The following is a 20,189-nucleotide window of genomic DNA, read 5'->3' as shown; positions in this document are numbered from 1 at the left end:
TTTTCACAGGAGAAGTGGCAATCACTGTAGCAGTAATATATTCTTAGGGATGCTAGCATGAGTAACAGTGGCTGTTTTTGAAGACACTGCATGGTAAGAGTTGAACCGACACTAGGAGTCACGGTAGGGTTATTACTAGGAATAAAACTTGATTGGTAACAAAGCTACTTTATCACCACGAGTAATCCCTATTGATGAATTTTTAAGTATTTATGGTAATCTCCAAATTGATCTGTCAAGGATCGTGACCAGAAAGAGGCTCACAATATCCTTATTTACGAGGTTTAGTAGGGGGGGATTTCTTCTCCACTTAATCTACTTTGGGTCTCTGGTTGTACATGCTATAATCCTTTACGTGACTCTGATTTCAAATAGGTTTAACAAGCCCACATTCCAATAAAATCTTTTTTTATACTCTTTTTAAAATGGATATTTTAAAATTCTGGTTCTTTGGCTTTTGTGCTGCATATCTTATGAAGTTTTTGAAAGTTTTGATTAAAATGAGTATCTCAAAATTATGGCAAGGTATTATGTGGGGCAATGAAGCGGATTGAAGCCATAAAAGACTAATAGGTGGTCTCTTTTTTTTTTTTTTTTTCCACCTAATAAGCGCTGCCTTTTCCCCAACTTTGTGTGATCCTTTATTCTTTTTCGTTGAACTCGGAGAAAAAGAAGAAATAAATAATCTGTGGGAGACACGTCAACTTTTATGAAATCCATGCTATTGCGCCAAATATAAAAAAAGGCTTTTTCGAATGCTGACCAATTGTCTGCGTTGCGCAAATACCAATCTACTCATTCGATGCCTTCGATCGGGAGTGCAATGTGTGGTTGGAACAAATCATCCTTCCGTGTTGGTCTACGCACTCAGAGCTGGGTCGACTAGGGTTGAACTAGGGTTGACTAGGGTAGTCACGCCATTGACCCCTGTCCCAAACCAAATAGCCAGCGAAACCAGGTCTCGAATTGTTTAAATAGTCTTATTGAATATATCACGGTCATAAGTTGCAAATTATCAGCTGTAAAAACAGTATGTGTGTAAACAGTATGGTGTAAATTTTGCGGCTGTGTTTGCTCGACAGAATAATATAAATAAAATTCAAAACAGCATAAAATTAAGTCCCCCCAGGTGTTGAATCTAAGCCCCCCCCCCTTCAAGTTTCTGGATGGTCCTCTGAAATAAATATTAGCCGTTCGATTTAGGACTCTGAATGTCTCTTTTTTAAGTAAAATAGCCCCAAACAACCCCCCCCCCCATTGCCTGGCTTTTGGTCAGTAGACAGGATCTCCTCTCGTCAAATATATTCTTTTTTTGTCAAATGTTTAACAACAAACTGTCAATATTGTTTCCATGTTTAACAAAATATGTCAACATGCAAATAGGTACCAAAGACTAATTGCTTAATTTATAATTATAGATAACTAGAAGCTAATCTGGACGGCTGCATTAAAAAAGAAAAAAAACTAGTGTATATTCTTTTGAAAGGATCCAGAAAAGATTTCTTTTTTTCCTCTCCCCGAAGAAGAATTTTAAGTCAACTTCAAGAAACCTAGATTATTAGTATTACTATATATTTGAACGCAGCAAAGATTTAACTCAGTAAATTACCTGAAACTAATGCTGACCAATTCACAAATAACTATCAATTAACCAATCTGTTCCAAACATAGATATTTTCAGTCCGCACGAGATATGACCTGGTTTGGAATGTATTTTGAACACACTCCTTAGCGGAGAGGAATCAGTTCATGTTAGATCTCTGATACGAGAGGATGAATGAAATAACCTAGAACCAGCTTTATTTTCGTAATTTAGAAGTAAGTACAATCAAATTTATACAAAAATAGTATTTTCATATGACCATCAAAATGAAATATTTGGTTTGATACTTGGGGGGATTAAGTTTAAATTTTCGACATATTAATTACGTGAATAAATTTTCATTATGATTGTTTATTTTTTCGAATTGATTTGTTTTGCACATACAAATTTTTTTATTTTTTTCTGATTTCTTAGGAAATAGCATTGGTAAATCTAAAAAATTATCCTTAAATCCCGGAAAAGTAAAGACTATCCATTAGAATTTTTTAACATGAAATTATTCCATAATTCGTACACCTTACGGAAAATATGAAAAGTACTATTTGAGAACAGAAAGATATGATAAAAGAGAAAAAATATGAAACAAAAACGAATAAAATATGAAACAAAAACCAAAAAATGTGAAAACAATTTAAAGAATATATAAGTATTATTTGAAACCAGAAAATATATAAGATTGTATCTTCTTTTCTTGAGATCCCACACGCTAATATTTGTTTTGTTTTAAAACTTCTCTTTTTAATAAATATGTTTTTTGAAAAAGATTTTGTGCAAATCAACATATTTAAAACACTTAAAAAATTTGGCCTAAGGCAAAAATCGAAATTTTGATGTGCGATGTTTTTTTTAAAGGTAGCCTACATCCTTATTCCCTTTACGGAATTAACAAAAGAAACTTCCCGAAAAATATATTTTTCAAAGAAAAGTAAAGAGCCATATTATACTTGACCAGCAGAAATAAATTCCTATGATAATTCAATATTAAAGAATAAATAAAACCCGAGATAACAAGATTTTGACTTTTACGGTTAGGGAAAGTGGAAAAAAGTAGTAGTCAAACTCCTATTTGTAGTAATTTTGTTCGTTTGAAGTTTAACGTGAAAATTCAATTTCATTTTTGCTCGTTTTAAGATTTAATTATCCATCTATAATAGTGCCACCTATCTATTTTTTTTCAATGATCGTTCATTTTATTTTCTGTTCGTTTGAGTTTCATTTATTCTTTCGTAGTAATTTTTGGTCGTTTTGAGTTTGAATTATTGTAGGATTTCATTCCTGCTGGTTTAAGTTTAACATGACTCTTTACTTTCCTTTAAAAATCTCTTTTCCGGAAGTTTTTTTTTTAATTTAATCTCTGTTCGTTTTTTTAGATTGCCAAAGTTTTAGTTTTAGATAATATGATGAATAATTCTCCAGTTTTCAATGTCTCCAGCGTAGGAATTTAAATATCTACTTCTATTTTAATAGTACTAATTAGTGGCTCTTGATTTATTTCAACACCCCCTCAACATTCTCTGAATGATGAGGGGGTTTCAACATCAAATAGATGTAGTTTAACGTTCCTGGGATATTGCAGATACGTCCTTCTGATAATTAAAAGCACATAGTACTTTTGATTGAAAATTCTGACCTTTAGTTGGTCCTAGGATATTGTAGATACACTCTTTTGATAACCTGGATGCACATAGTGTCTTTTGATTTAGTCTAAATCCCCCTAAGTACCTGAAAGTTCAACCACTGACCAACATACCCTGAAACTTTCAATTCAATACCCTCAACCGTTCCTGAAATATTGCTGATGCATCCCTTTAACCAATAGGCATGTACATAGTATGTTTTGAAAGTAATCACAGGTAAATATTGTACCATTTGCAAATAATCGCAAGTTCTCGCAGTCGGAAGCAGTCACTGTTGCATTTGCCACCAGTCACATATGCGGTCACTGTTGTAGTTGTAGTGGCGCTTAAAGTTTCAAGTTAATACCCTTACCCTTTCCTAAAATTTTGCAGATATGCCTTTTTGATTCAGATACTGTCTTTTGATTTAGCTCCCTCAACATCCCTTGAAGTTTCTGGTCAATAACCTAAATTTGAATAATATAACATAATAATATAATTTATATTGGAAGACCCGAGGGCCATATGCAAAAGTCGTGACTACATCTATCTAACTACAAAAGCATTTGACTCGAAAGCAAACTGTATGGTCGTAGGTACGAGCCCCACGTTGGGCGTATTTTTCGGGCCTCCCCCAGGCCATTTAAACTGTATGGTCGTGGGTTCAAGCCCCATGTTGGGCGAATTTTTCTGGCCTCCCCCAGGCCATTCAGCGTGTCCCCAGGTGGCGATAAGGGAACGCTCTACAGATATGTAGGGTACCTCCATAGGAGGCACGGACCAAGGGGGGACCTTGTCCCTGGGGGTCAATAATAGAATCTGGGGCACCCTCGCCCGGGGTCATAAATACAGGCGAAGGAGGAAGAAGGCCACTCAAATGTACACTCAAAAGGGCCCACAAAAGTCCCATGAGTTGCAAACCTTTTCCCAGTAATGGGTTAAATTGCATGGTGATGCAGAACACCATCGCGGGAGGATCCTCTACAGGAGGACAACTGTGGCAGGGCGTAAGATCCAGATCTATGGACAACGGCCTCTGCAAAGGGCTCCCTTGACCTTTTCGGGGTACCTGCAATACTGGGGACCTTGCAGTCAACTCTATTCCCACTTGAGGAGTGGCGCCCCTCGAGGAAATTATAGCATGGTAAACGACACAGCAGTCGCACGGGATTCTGCTTAATGGACAAGTCATCAGGGCTTGATTTGTTCTGTTGGGTGTTTTTTGGCTGAAAAACCTATTCCTAGTTAATTTATCTATTATGGGTTGCCTCCCCGTAGTAGCATAATATTTGTAGGCATGAATATATGATGAGTCTGAGGTAATAGGCTTGAGACTGTCTGTGCAGGCTTTCGACTCTTGTTGATAAAAGAGCATCGCCAAGTGCTGAAAACCATGTTGTGACCAAGATGGGCCCAGGATTGCACAAAGCCTCCATTCATGGAGGTCCCAGGGACTTCTTGCTGTCCGGTTCTAAGCCGGCTTAAGCACTTCGGTGTAGACTTGAGAGGATATGTGATCCCCGTCCCGCACTGGTATCTGGGACCATTGCTTTTCCTGAGGCGAAAATAATTTTAATGATTTAAAAGATATGAAAATTGGAATGTCACGACGTTAAAAAATGACTATCGTATCGACATTTCGACTGACGAGTTCCGGCGATTCGAGCTGGATTTATTAGGAGTTTCAGAAACTCATATCCTAGGGGTAGGAAGCATGAAATTAGGTGATATGGAATTTGTTTACTCAGGCAGGAAGGATGGGGTACATAGACAGGGAGTAGGGCTCATGATGAATAAGGAAGCTGCTAATTCTTGTTTAGGCTGGGATGGTATTAATACTAGAATACTAATTGCTCATTTTATGACTAGAAAGTTCAGGGTATCAGTTATAGTAGTATACGCCCCTGTGGAACCGACTGACGGAGACACTGGTTACTCAGATTAAGTTTACTTACAGTTACAGGAGCAAATAGACAAGGTCTTAGGTAGAAATATGACATTAATACTCGGAGATTTTAACGCCCAGGTTGGTAGAAATAGGGATTGTTGGTATCCCAGCCTAGGTAAATTTGGTGTAGGAAAATAAAACAGTAATGGATACAGACTTTTGCAATTTTGTAGATATAAAAATCTAGTTATAACCAACACGTTCTTTGGTCATTAAAGGGCCCCTAAGTTAACATGTTATTCACTTGATGGTAACACGGAAAACCATCTTGATCATTCTATAGTTAACCAAAGACTGGCAGGATCAATGCAGTATACTAGGGTATATAGGAGTGCTGTTATTGATGTTAAAAGTGAAGATCACCATCTAGTAGTGTCAAGGGTTAATTTAAAGCTGAAATATCGGAAGGGTAACTACCGCCCGGGAAGTTATGACGTTGGTAGACTCCAGGATGAGACTCTGAGAGAAACTTTCCAGGAACAGTTGAATACTAAACTTAAGAGTTTAAAATTTGATAATGTGGAAGATGGTTGGAATAATTTTAGAAAAATAATTTGTGAAGTTGCTGAAGGTGTATTAGGGAAGAATTTAGAACTGCAGCTAAGAATATTAGTGAAACAGCTTTATGTTTAATAGAAAGGAGAAAGGACTTGTACAAGAATTATCTGAGTGATAGATCGTATGAAAACAGAACAAATGTAAAGAAAGTTGAGAAAGCATTAAAATATGAACTAGGGAGGTGTGAAATGGAGGCCATGGATAAAATTGCCAAGGATCTGGAAGATGCAGCTAGACGGCATAATAGTAAAATATTGTACTGGCACGTTCACAAATTGAGAGGGAGTAGTCAATCCGGACTAGTCCCAGTTAAAGATAGGAATGGGGTCGCAATTAGGGATAAGGAAAAAACTAAAGAGAGATGGGCCGAACATTTTGAGAACTTGCTTAACCGAGATAGAGTTGCAGGAATAGACATAGAGTAAAGTGAAAAACTTTGTAACACCTTGGATGTGAAGGAAGATTTGCTTTGTGAGGAAAAACTAGCGACAGTCCTAAAGGGGTTGAAAGATAATAAGATTCCATGTGATGATAGTGTGGTAAATGAGTTTCTTAAATGCGATAGCTCTAAGTTCAGAGATAAGTTACTTAAGATTATGAATATGATTTTTGAAAAAGGGGAAGTGCTTAACGATTTTAGGAAAACCTTAATTAAGCCACTTTATAAGAAAGGTGATAAAAGTGAGTGTGGTAATTATCGAGGCATTAGTTTGGTCTCTGTAGGTAGCAAATTACTTAGTAATATGATACTTTTTAGACTGAGAGATGCCGTAGACAAAGTTTTAAGAGAAGAGCAGTGCGGTTTTAGAAAAGGTAGAGGATGTGTCGACCAAATTGTCACTCTTAGGCTAATAATTGAGAAGTGCCTGAGTTTTCAAACACCCTTGGTCCTCAGTTTTATAGATTATGAGCAAGCGTTCGATTCTGTTGATAGAAGAGCTTTAGTAAAGGTTTTATCCTTGTATGGTATACCAGACAAATACATTAAATTGATTAGTGCTATATACGAGAATAACCCTGCTGCGGTTAAGGTAGGAAATGAGGTTAGCTGCTGGTTTTATATTACATCAGGAGTTAAGCAGGGTTGTGTTCTATCCCCCTTTATATGGATTATTTTGATGGACTTTGTTTTAAGGAGCACTGGAAAGGCAGTGGGAGACCACGGAATCAAATAGGGAGGAAAGAGTCTCCTAAGCTTAGATTATTCTGTTGATCTAAGAATTCTAGATAAAAGTGTGAGCAAAATGAATGAAATTTTAGATGTTTTATTAGTTCAGGGTGCTAGAATTGGTTTGAAAATTAATGTTAAGAAGACTAAGTCACAAAGGCTAGGAATAAGTGAAGATGAAAAGGTGACGTTAGGTAATGAAAAGATTGATCAGGTGGGAAGCTTCACTTACCTTGGTAGTATTATTAGTAAAGATGGTGGGAGCAATGAAGACGTTGAAAATAGAATAGCCAAGGCTCAGGGTGTTTTTTCACGGTTAAAAAAAGTCTGGAAGAATATGAAGATAAGTCTGCAAACCAAGATTAGAATATTAGAAGCTACAGTGATGACGGTGGTCAAATATGGCTCTGAAGCATGGACGCTCCTAAAAGCGGATGAAGATTTGCTAGATGTTTTCCAGAGAAATTGCTTAAGGATTGTTATGGGTACCCGGCTGACTGACCGTATTTCAAACAATAGGCTATACGAAAAATGTGGTTCAATACCGCTCTCTAGGGCTATAATGAAAGAAAGGTTGAGGTGGTTAGGGCACGTTGTGCGGATGACAGATTGCCGAAGATTGTTCTTTTCGGCCAACCATCTAGGCCTAAACAGAAAGCAGGTCGTCCCCGTCTTGGGTGGGAGAACGTCATAAAGAAAGATTTAAAGGAAATTGGAACTTCGTGGGCGGGTGTGAAAAGGAAGCCTTTAAATAGATTGGGGTGGAGGAGGATCGTGCGTAGATTTGTTAGCCTCAGGTGGCTAGTTGCTGCGGTGAGTTGTTAGTAGTAGTAGTAGTAGTTTTCAGAGGCACCCGCTGTAAAACATTCCCCCCTTTTGCAATGATTAATCATGCATGCTAAAAAATGGACAAATTGGACAATTTATAATCCTTGCACCGGGGCTGTGGGGGTGCATGCCATCTGCAGGGGCAAAGCTATTAGAACTTGTAAATATTTTGAAGAAAATTGAGATTTAATAGTTCTATCGGTGTAAAGGGGAGCATCTAAAAGGACAAGAGGAGGAGGGGGCTAGTTGCTCCCCGTTCCTTTTTCAACTTCCCTCTCAACATGATTTTGAAGTTTCAACTTAATACCCTTAGTCATTCCTTAGATGTTGCTATTGTACCTTCTCGGCAACCCTCCTGCATATAGTATGCTTTGATTTTGCTTGACATCCCCCTCAACATTTTCTAAAGGTTTTATCTAAGAACCCTTAGCCTTTTTGGAGACTCAGGATCAAACTTGCCCTCTTATATATAAACAATGTACGAATTATGTAACGTATAACACTTGCCCCTGGAGTTTTGGGGGTTTTGTCATTCCTGGTAGCTTAGTTATTTGACGTTCCAACTATTTTGAGCAAGATGGCTATTCAAAAATTTTGATTAGATTTCTTTTGGGACTTGGTAGCTAGAAAGGGCACGAGAGGGGGGCGGGTTGGGCTCCCACCATTTTTCAAAATCCCTTTCAACATTTCCTGAAAGTTTAAATTTAATGCCTTCAGCCGTTCTCAAGGCATTGCAAATACGCCTTTTTGAAAGACAAGATGCACATAGCATCTTTTGGTTTAGTTAAGCATGCCTATCGACATTCTCTGAAGTTATGCTTAAATACAAACAATCTCTTCAACAAAATCAGAATCAAATATTCTCCCTTTTCTTAACGACAAGTCATGCAAATAAAAAAGAGTAAATTGTATGTTTACTATCCTTGTCCTTGGGGCTTTGGGGGGCATAGCTTCCCTGAAAGCATAGTTACTATAAATTTTGCAACTTCTGCCTATTTTGCACAAAATCCCTTTTTAAATTTTTTTTTAGTATCGAGGGGAAAGGGGTATCTAAAAAGGGTAAGGGGGGCCTATAGTTCTTCAATAGCTTTTCAATTTCTCCCTCAGCATACCCTGTAAATTTCAAATAAGTACCCTAAGCCATTCATTCGATATTGCTGGTATGGCCTTTTGACCACCAGTATGCATATAGTATGTTTTGATTGTGCTCGGCATTTCTCTCCAAAGGTTTGGAGGGCCATGTCATTCCCATAGGCATAATTATTTGACCTTTAGACTGTTTTCAACAAGATGGCTATTCCAAAATTTTTATACAATGTTTTTAGAGAGAGAGGGCAGCTAAATATGACTTGGGAGGGGAATTAAAAGTCCTCTAGCCATTTTAAAACATCCCCCTCGACATGTCCTGAAAATTTCAGTTAACACCCTCAGCTATTTTTTAAGATTTAGTAGATCCACTTTTTGATAAGCTGGATCTGTATATTGCCTTTTGATTAAGTTTAAAATATCCTTCAACATTCTCTAAAGTTTCATTTTCATACACTTGGCCTTTTCGGATACACCCAGAATCGAAAATTTTCCCTTCTCCTAGTGAAAAATTTGCATGTAAACAATTTAAAAATTATATCATTTTTTTTGGTGGGGGTGGGGGGGTATACGGGGAATTTGGTAGAGCTCCCGAAAAATTGGTAAAAGTGGAGACACTGCTTGTCGCAACATAAGGCTGCTCGAGGCCAAGAAAGCATAGAGGTGAGTCAAACTCTTGGTAATATCCACACACAAGTAATGAACTTAGATAACATGGCTTAGAAGGGAATAAAGGTGAAATATTCTATAGACCTTCCTCCCAAAAGAAGATAACAGCGTTCCCTGCAATCCTGTAGCTTAGAACAAAATAGATTACCAAACTAGACAGTATTTGGATAAGCCATCTTCTTGTCTAGTTAGCATTTCTATTTGATTTGTTTTTGTAATATAAGGCTACTTTAGTCCCAGCATTAGCTGTGCAATTTTATCTTGCCTTAAATTCTCCGCCTTAGTCTCATCACTAGGAAATAAATAATATAAAAATAATGATTTTCCAGCACTTTGAACCAAGGCAGCCACCAGCTTCTGGAAATTTATCTGTCAATTAGCTTAATTAGTAGCCTGGAGGGCTGTAAATTAACGTTTAAGAATGCGGTTAAACCAAAACAATTATATGGATTAGAGAAAAACAAAGGGATCGTAGTGAAAGTACATTACTCGCAAAGAAAAATTTCTGCCCAACATGCAGAAATTGATATATAACATACGAGTATTTTAAAATCCTTTTTGCGGTCAAATATTTCTCCAAAGCAAGGATTCAACCGCTTTTTCATTAGAAAAACTAAAAAAGACCCAGGAGGTACATAGCTGTTTCGTTACTATATTTCCTCTAATGGGGCTGATTCATGAGGCTGATGAACCCGCAGAGAAAAATAGATAGGGCTGCTTCATTATGCCTCTTAATAAGTCTGATGCTATTATGAACCCTTATTTCATGAATAAGCTCTGCTTCTTGGGTGAAATATTCATTCGCGATAGTTTAAATAAACTATTTCACTATTTTACTTAGATTTAAACTATTTTGATTCAGCTTAAATAGAAACAGCATTAACAAATTTTTATGATCGCCACATAAATGGAGTAAAGAAAAAGAGAGAAATTAAAGTCCCCTTTCAGAACATTTTGGCAATGATGAAGTAAGGATTCTTCAAAAACGACGGGATTCACTTAAGTCAAACTCGCTCCTAGTTTAAAAAGAAATAAAATTCTCAGGTTGTTTTCAGGAGTCGTTTTTCTTCAGAAATTCTTTTTGAATACCGTTCAAATTCCTTTTTCATGCCTCAAATATCAGAATGAAAATTCTTAATATCAGAATATTTTCATGAGAAGAACTGATTTTTTTTTTAAATCCAGTGCTGTATAAAAGCAATATTGATCATCAAACAGTAGTAATCATTTCAATAAGCATTAAAAAATTAGGTACTTGTATAAAGTACCCCCCCCCCCCCTAATCTTCTTCTAATACGTTTTTCTGGCGCTCAATTTTAATGAAATATATCAAGTAGATAAAAATATAATGCATTAGAAACAAATTTTTGTTATATATTTGTAAATTAGGGGGGGGGGGGTAAAGTTTGGCGTGTCTGCAAGCATAATGTGCAAGGTACAAAGAATTGCTTTCCAACTTCACACTGTCCGAATACTTTACCCCCACCCCACCCTAATGTGCAAATAATTATATATTTTCCATATATTCTGTCAGTTCTCTTTGTCTTGTCTCACGCTGAAAGAAACTAACGAAACAAAAACCGTTCTACAATGCGTCAATGAATAAACAATTTGAACGGAATGGCGTTTATCAGACAAGTACCAAAAGAGATAAGAGGATATACTTTTTTGCTGATGTTGTGGGATCCCAATTGGGAAACATTTGTTTCATTTTTCGGCAAAGATGCCTCAGGACCATTTCGAACCTGAGTATACGAATGTTACGAAAACGTAAATAACATGAAAATTGTCCATTGTGTTGTCTTGAATCGACGACGCCAACAAAATGTTTAGTGGTCCATCTTACGTAAAGAAAAGATAATTAAGAAAGTGATCGCAAGAGACAATAATCGTAACTTTTTTTGTATTCAATATCTTGTTATTTCCTTTACTTGAAATATGACCGTTTCAAATGTTACGAAAACGTAAATAACATGAAAATTGACCATGGTGTTGTCTTGAATTGACGACGCCAACAAAATGTTTAGTGGCCCATCTTACGTAAAGAATAGATAATTAAACTAAGTGATCACAAGAGACAATAATCGTAACTTTTTTTGTATTCAATATTTTGTTATTTCCTTTACTTGAAATATGACCGTTTCAAGTCAATCATTGAAACAGTCATCTTGGCCAATTATTACAATTGTCAGAGTGAATTTAAAAGGCTTCATTTACTTCTTAAACCTTCTTCTTGTTCTACTTTTCGTCCACTTTCTATATTTTTCAATGCTTTATCGTAGCTACAGACCTGGGTGTCTTCTCAAGGCATCTCTACTCACCCCCTTACTTTTCTCTATAACAACTCTAAAATTGCCATCAGGAAAAAAAAATCATATAATGAAAGCTCGCTATGATTATGGAAATTGTCTCACCACAATTGTCATCACGACGACTCTTATGAGTCGTCAGGATCCTGGGTCACCCAGAGTCCTTCAAGGCTGACACTCATGTACTCACAGGTAACCACATTGCAGTCATTGCACATTGACATCTTTGTATCCCCCTCCTAATTAAAACATGAACAACTAATTTGGCATTGCAAAAGACGAGATCGAAATGGCTTACGAGTCGCGCTTGGTTCTCAGTAATAGAGAGCTTTAATTTTTGAATTCCCTGATAAAGTGGCAGAAAAATACCAGCAGGTCATAGTCGACTATATCATAAGGTATTTTATGTCTGAATGGGGTAGGGTGTCTAGCTAAGACATTCCTTAACACACTTCAAAAAGGCTGTCTAAGCAAAGCAAAATGCACATAAGCAGTGACTACTCTCAAAGAGCCAAAAGGACAGAGTTGATTTTGTCAAAGCAGTTTTGCAGGATTTAGCAGTCCCAGGCTCAATACGGGAAATTTGCTGCCAGGCTCCAACATCCTTCTGAAAAGAGCTGTTGTAGATTCGCCAAAGAGGCTTTATTATTGTCTAAGGTATCTTCAATTTGTTACTTGGAAAACAATGACGGGGGAGGTCGTGCGTGATCCACAAGCGAAAACCATTGCTCTTCCTAAGGCGATTGACGAATTCCTGGGTATAGACGAGGACAATGAAGATGCTACCGATTTTCCTAGTCGAACCAATACCATTCTTTACCACGTGAACTATGTCACCCCGTAGATCGTTCAGATTCTATATCCTTTGATGTTGCCAAATCAAAGGGTAATGACAGCATACCAAATGTCTTCTTGAAGTACTACAGTGCCAAATTAGCTGGACCACTACTATCGATTTTTCGGGTCTATTATCACCCTGGAACCTTTTTGCACACACGAAAATACGCCCAAGTCATTCCTATACCAGAACTAGATAACGATCAAATGGTTAAGGGTTCAAATAGGTTGGTTTTCAACCTTTCCTGCATTGGGAGAGTCTACAAAACCATTTGTAATAACATAGTTTGTGGATTCAAATTGTCATTTGGGGGAAAACCGATATCGATTCCGGCAGAAATGTTGAACGCTTGAATGCATAATGTTTAGTGACCTGGAGTGGATCAAAAGTCTAAAAAAATGCATGACATCAGTCTATCATTTGTACAGTATAGCTAAATCTTTCGACAAAGTATGACATCAAGGCACTATAAAGAAATCCTGCATGTATCGTGCCCTCAGATATCTGTTAGTAATTACCAGATTTCTTAATGGTCATTCAATGCGGTTGTTCTCGGTCAGGTCACTTGTCACGAACATCCAGTAACTTAACCTAGGGTAGAATTTTGGGGTTTAATATTTTCCTTACATACATAAACAACATGGGAGACAAACTTACAAGCCCTCTGCATCACTTTGCTGACGATACGGACGAAACATTTACCTGTCCTGTAACACGGAGAGCCAATTAAAGCCTATCTACCTCTATGATGGATCTTTCAGAAGTAGAATAGAACCAGTTATTCCATTTTTGAAAATGGAATAGCGGTGTAATGCATAGTAGGCCAACTCCAATGCATCAAAAGCAAAGAAGCTGCTAACTTTCCAAGCAAATGTGCCTCGGACACGCTTTCACTTCATCTTCAAGAATAAAACTAGAAAAGGAGCCGACGAGTTTTTTCTCCTGTAAATCCACTCCTCCAGAGATCCATGTTGGAACACTCATTACGATTGGGTGTGAGTCTTCTGTTCAAGAAGATTGGGAACCACTTTCCACTGCATTTGTTCCCTATTGTCCAGCTCGATCATCTCCCTTTTCATGTCATTCATCAGATCGTTGAATATGGCTGCCCACTATGTTCTGGTGCTCCGAAAGCACAGCTTATACCGCATTAGAAGATCTAGAATAGGACTGGTAGGACAAGAACAGTCATTAGGCCTATTTATGACTTGCTTGGGTGTCTTAGTGGAAATTATTACAGAGCTCTGACGACTTTTTTTTCTTGCAAGAACAGAAATTTACCTCCTTCTGTAAAGCTTTTTTCGATTTTTACCCCAGTCCCCTTGTCAAACTAACGATTTATAACTATTATCCTGGGGACATCTTCCCTAAAAATTAACCTGTTGCAAACTTCAAAGAAGACTCAGCAGACACAACCTTGCGATGTTACGAGCTAAATGAATAGCATCATATCAGATGCTTTAAAGTATCTGGCACCGCGAATTTAGAATAAGAAAAAAGCAATGTTTGAGAATAAATACCGCAATAAACTAAAGTTTTTTTACCACAAAAACTCAAATACATTTGAAATTCCTTCGTATATATATAGGATAAGATCACGTCAGCTTCGATCTCCATAGCACTTGTCAATGAAATAATCTCATTTCAGACAACTGTCGTATCATTAATAGTTGACCAAATGGGAAACTATTTCAATTAACCATGCAATTACTCCAAGTGATGCATTTGTGATAAATAAACCATGATAAGCAAACAGATCAATAAGGTACTTTTCCTATAGCAATGCATAATATCGTTATGCATATATTTTTTTTCCTATTTTACTATAATAGAGAAACGTATAGCAGAAATAACGGATTCTGCTTAAAGATATGTGCTTAGACAGAAACGAGATATTAATAGAATGAAACGGCAAATGTAATCTTCATTGCAGAGGGAGTGTTTAGAAATACAACAGACATTATAGAGTTATTTTTTTAGTGGACAGTAATAGAATTAATCTCAAAATTCTTTTATGAAATATTTTTTTTGGAAGAGGAACTGTCTGATTCCAGGCAATAGCCTGAGAATTTGAGTATTTGAGATACCTATTGGAAATTTATATTTCCATCAACTACATTTAATAAATGAAAAACTCTGTTGGTGCCATCTATTATCTAAGAAAAGTGGTTTGTTCACGTGATATTACAATCTTGGTAGGTGACAGGGAATTTTTTTCAGTTGGATATTTTGGGACCCATATACGACCCAACATATGCAGGGGTGGGGATCTTCCAAGTTTTGTCATAAGAGCATATAGCAGAAGGGGCTGTTGATTATGAATGAAGCTTGGAAGAAAGTAAGATCTGATGCCCTTGTAACGCCTTTTGAGGATGTGGACTTAATCCAAACTTCACTGAATTAAAGCAAATCCCAACCAAAAAAAGGGTATCTTGTTTCCAAAAACAAAAGGGTATATCTAACATTTCCATAATTTTTCAGGTGTGCAAAAACAATGTTTAAGCTTTTAAGTTAAACAGTTATTTCTTCAAAGGTTTAAATAATAGAAGCTTGTAAAAACCATAAGATTATTATTATCTTTACTATCATTTATAACAGTGGGTGAATTGGGCGCTTTTTGGAAATTAATTCAAAAAAACTTTTTCCACAAAATAAGTTTTTCAAATAAAAGTAAAGAACTCCATTTAACAAAAAATGAGCAAAAATAAAATCAAATAATCTACCAAGCGTGGAACTACCACAAATCAGAATCGATAAATAAATGAAATCCAAAACGAACAGAAATTACAATAAATAACCGAGTAAAACTCAAAAAGAGTAGAAATTAATATGAGTTGGGCTCAAAACCCCTATACCTTCCCAAGGCCAGAACATAATTTGCACTTTACTGAAAAAAGTATAAATGTTTTTACTTTTATACCTTTAATAAATAAAATAATATTAACATTTTGATTACTAAATATCAGTATATGTATATTTAACTGACAATGCACATTCATTTGTGTTTTTTTATTCATTTGTGTTTCATTCGCGAGAGGGGGCTTAATTACTCTCCCTCATTTTCAACTATTAAAAAGGACAATTTCTATTTCCAATCAAATGAGCCCTTTTTGAAGTTTCTACAACGTTTTCTATGAAAACCCTATATGCCCCCAGGTCATAACTTACCACCCTTGCCCTGAGGGCTATGGGGGGGGGGTTGTGATCCGCAAATACATAATTTCCAGAACTTAAAACTACGTTGAACAAAATGGCTATTTCAAATTTTTATTGGATTGTTTGGGGAAAAGGTGGGCGTGAGAGGGGTGATAGTTGTCCTCCAATCACTTTCGACTATTAAAAAGGGCACTAGCCCTTTGAATTTTCAAGCGATGTTTCTACGACAACGCTCTCTATAAAAACCTTATATGCCCCCCCGGCATAACTTATATCCTTTGCCCTGAGGGCTGTGGGGGAGTGTCCTCCTCAAAAACAAAATTTCTATCTTGAAATCAACTACGCTGAACAAAATGGCTATCTCAAAATTTTGATTGGATGTTTTTCGAGAAATGGTGGGCGTGGAAGGGTTTTTAGTCGACTTCCGATAACTTTCGACTATCAAAAAGGGCACAGACCACTCCGGTTTGCAATTGAATGTGTCTTTTTCAAAATTTCTACGTCAACTTGTTCGATACGCGGGGCCATGCTCTAAAGAAAAAAAATAATAATTCACATATTGTGGAAACATCGTTATTATATGCCCCTTGGGCATAACCTAAAACCCCTGCCCTGAGGGTAGTGGGGGAGTGTCCTCCTCAAAAACACAATTTCTATCTGGAAATCAACTACGCTGAACAAAATAGCTATCTCAATATTCTGATTGGGTGCGTCTGGGGAAATAGTGGGCAGGGAAGGGGTGTTAGTTGCCTTCCAATCACTTTCGACTATTAAAAAGTGCACAAGCCACTCCAATTTCCAATCGAATGAGCCCTTTTCGAAGTTTCTATGACAACTCCTTCGATACGAAGTGCCCTGGTCTAAGACCAAGAAAAAAAAATAATAATACATTGCGCCAACATCGTTCTGTACTTAGGCAGCGCTGTTGCGCTGCCTATGATAATTTAGAAGCTGACATTGATTGTCCTAGTAGGTGTTTGTTCACTGGTAAGTTCTTTTTATGTGCATCTACGGCTAAGGGGGTGTATTTACTTTAGGAGAGCAGAGAAAGAAATGTTATGAAGAAAACATTTTTTTTGCACCTTCTTATCATGGAACGGAGCTCAGCAAATCTGTAGAAACAGAATAAAGAGAAAATGGCTCAAGTAGAACATGATATTCATAAATCATTAATATCGTTCAAGAATTTTTTTTAAAATCCGAATTTTTAGCAGAACGGACACATATAATAGTCTGTTGGCACCTGTGCCATCAAATGCAGCTATTGAAGGAGGAAAATACTCAAGGATAAGGCTCAGCCTCAAAAAGATAATTATTAGCACAATTGCCTCAGAATTAATCCTTTTCAAAAATTCCCTAGAGTTCTAGTGTTTTTTCTAAGTAAAAAAACGACTGAACCGGCGCAAGAGTGACTTTTTCTGCCTTTATGCGGTACAATACCACAATTTGGTCTGAAAAGGGCCATAACAATGTAAACTAGATATTTTGACATAGCCAATTAATTTCGAACAATCAGAAAACTACCTAAGTGACCTGCCAGTTTCAGAAATGTCGCACAGTCGTACTTTCTTCCTTAAAGATATACCCTGTCCATACAAATTAACTGTTATTATGGAGAATTGTTTTCAAACTTCCCTTTGCCAAGGGAAATAAAAAAAAAAATTTCTTTAGCAATATAAAAAAAATTGTTAACCATTACAAATACAAATCAAGCACACTAGGGAAAAAGCGATTACCTACAAAAACATTCCTGGAAACATTCTAAACTAATAAATCAATTTTTAAAAAAATCACCTTCTCCCACACACCCCCAGGGCAACAAACCATCATCAAAATACAGCTCCAGCCACCCTAACCCTGGCACCCACTTCACCCCCAGCCCTACAACCTACTCTCATCGCCCCTCCCAAAAAAGAGTTAACTAATTCCCCAAGAAATACTCATTAAATGTGTTTTCAAATTGTTGATTCATTTGAAACTTCTTTCAACTATTTGAAGCGGTTTTAGTTGCGCAACAGCTATTAGGAGGCAGGGTCAGTGGATATTTCTGTATATTTAAGAGGAGGGTTGAAAAATCAACAGTACATTTTCAAATAGTAATAGCTTTCTGAGGAAGACCCTTCAGATAAATATGGAGAGGGGAGTCGATCCTAGCTCTCCTACCCTCTGTCAAAAGCATTTTTTGACTACGTTCGCAATGCAAGATGACACCTTTCCTCATATTGAATTACCTAATTATTTTATTTATAATGGTTATAAGTACTCCTATAATATAAACTGTCACATTCATAAACTCTGTGCCCGCAAGGACAGAAGAGAGGGGTGGGGGGGCATCCCCTAAAGAGACCATTTGTCCAGAGAGCTCTCCTTGAAAAACTTAAAATTCATCATCAAAAAACTCAATTTAGCAATGTCCCGCTTTAAATCCATGAGAAAAGTGTTTTTTTTTTCTTCTTTTAATTAAGGAGAGTAAGAATGACATTAATGCTTTGAGAATGAATGGGCTTATTCATTTGTATTTGATTTAAACAATAAAACTTCCAGTTGAAAGGTTTGGAAAAGCAATTGGGAAAGAAAATAGATACTTCTATGATAAGCATCCTACCGCTCAACCTGTTCTTTCATTGACGCATTGCAGAACCGGTTTTTTTGTTAGTTTCTTACAGCATAGCCGAGACAACATAAAAAGAAGTGACAGAATAGATGGAAAATATATAACTTGGACTATATATTTGCACATTAGGGGGGGGGGGGGGGGGGGGGGGGTAAAGTATTTGGAAAGTGTGAAGTTAGAAAAAATTTATACCACATAATATACAGGATAATTGTACCTTCCATATTAGGCATGCAGACCCGGTATACTTTACTCCCCCCCTTAATCTGCATATATATTCCAAATTTGTTAATAAAGTATTATATCTTTATCATACATAGGTATGTTCCATTAGGACTGAGCGTCAGAAAAACATATTAGAAGAATATGAGGTAGGGGGTAAATCATACAAGTACCGAAAATAATTACAATTACCAAGTGTCCATGTTTGTTTAACTCTAAAATCCGTTCAGTAAAGCACTACTCAGTCCCCCTATTGTTGAACATAAGATTTGTCCATTTTAAGTTTTAAGTCCTAATAAGTTTTTATGTTGCTCTTCAGTTTCCTCTGATATTTTTGTTTTACTTCTTAATTCATATATATTATATAATTATGCATATATATATATATATATATATATATATATATATATATATATATATATATATATATATATATATATATATATATATATATATATATATATATATATATATATATATATATATATATATATATATATATATATATATATATATATATATATATCTACAGAGGCGCCATTTTGGCCGAACCTTAGGGTGGGCAAGCAATCGACATTGGCCCCGAAGCAGGCTTGTATAAAAAAAAAAATTGCCTCTAGCTTTATCCGAAAAAAAAACTGCCTTCCGTTGGAGTTACCGTAAAAATTAAGGAAATTGTCTCAATTGCTTTGCCTTTCCTTCTTTCGCTCATATGCCATAGGTTCGGAAAAGGCCAGATATCTGATGAAAGCGGAAACGGTATGTGTGATGTTAAAAAAACAGCCGTTTGGGAATCTTCCACTTTTCCAAACCTGTAACTTGACGAAAGCCAGACCTCTGTAGAAACTCACGCTTTGACTAAAGTATATTCTGTAGCCGAATTCTTCAGCTCGCTGCTTACAGTAAATACTTCAGTCCAAGTCGGAGTCATGCTCAGGCTATGACGATGCAAAACTTTGCTCGATCAAGTATATTTACAAAATCAAAAAATACAACAAAATTTTGAAACAGATCAGTGAACACTCAAGGCAACAAGGGGAACCTTCGCGGTTTTATCTTCGCAAAGTCGTCAACCAGCTGGTCGAAATCCAAGTTTTTAACTAAATCCTTCTCTGCAAAGATCAAAAGCAGGTGACTAAGACGATCGTCGCCTGTGGTCGAGCGCAGATAGTTCTTCACTATTTCCAGCCCAGAAAACAGGCGTTCATTGCTGGCTGTCGTGACAGGAAGTGTGGCAGCAATATGAAGAACTTTGATAATTTCTGAATAGGCCACTGGAAGTGTCTCGATATTATCAATGACGTCCATGAAGTTCTTTGGCTTTGCCTCCTCCTCCTCGAGCAAAAATCACTTTGCAATACCGGCTTAGGTTTCAAGAAGGATCTGGCCAATGCCAATGTAAGAAAAAAGTTCAGAGAATTGCTTGAGGAGCCCTGCATCCATGAACTTGGTAGAGCTGGGGTCCAGAGCTTCGAGTGTACTGAGCACTGGAAGGTTATCTGTAAACTGTCTTTAGAATTCTGCAATCAGACGATATACAGTCTCCAGATATTCTCTTTTCAGTTCTTCCGCTA

General features: G+C 36.7%; 1 protein-coding gene across 1 annotated transcript in view; it reads left to right on the top strand.

Moving 5' to 3' along the window:
* The first annotated feature begins 1,758 nt into the window (after window positions 1-1,758).
* Window positions 1,759-20,189, top strand: part of LOC148945889 (orexin receptor type 2-like) — a 463,622-nt gene continuing 445,191 nt past the window's right edge. The window contains exon 1 of the mRNA XM_089097767.1: window positions 1,759-1,818. The gene's annotated coding sequence lies outside the window, so the exon portion shown is untranslated. The remainder of the gene's footprint in view (window positions 1,819-20,189) is intronic.

This window comes from Artemia sp. Qi Xiang Cuo, chromosome 12 (genome assembly GCF_049724085.1).
Source record: "Artemia sp. Qi Xiang Cuo chromosome 12, ASM4972408v1, whole genome shotgun sequence".
In the NCBI taxonomy this organism is placed as follows: Eukaryota; Metazoa; Arthropoda; class Branchiopoda; order Anostraca; family Artemiidae; genus Artemia; species Artemia sp. Qi Xiang Cuo.
Note: the sequence above shows the minus strand (reverse complement) of the source record. Positions and strands in the feature narration are given on the sequence as shown.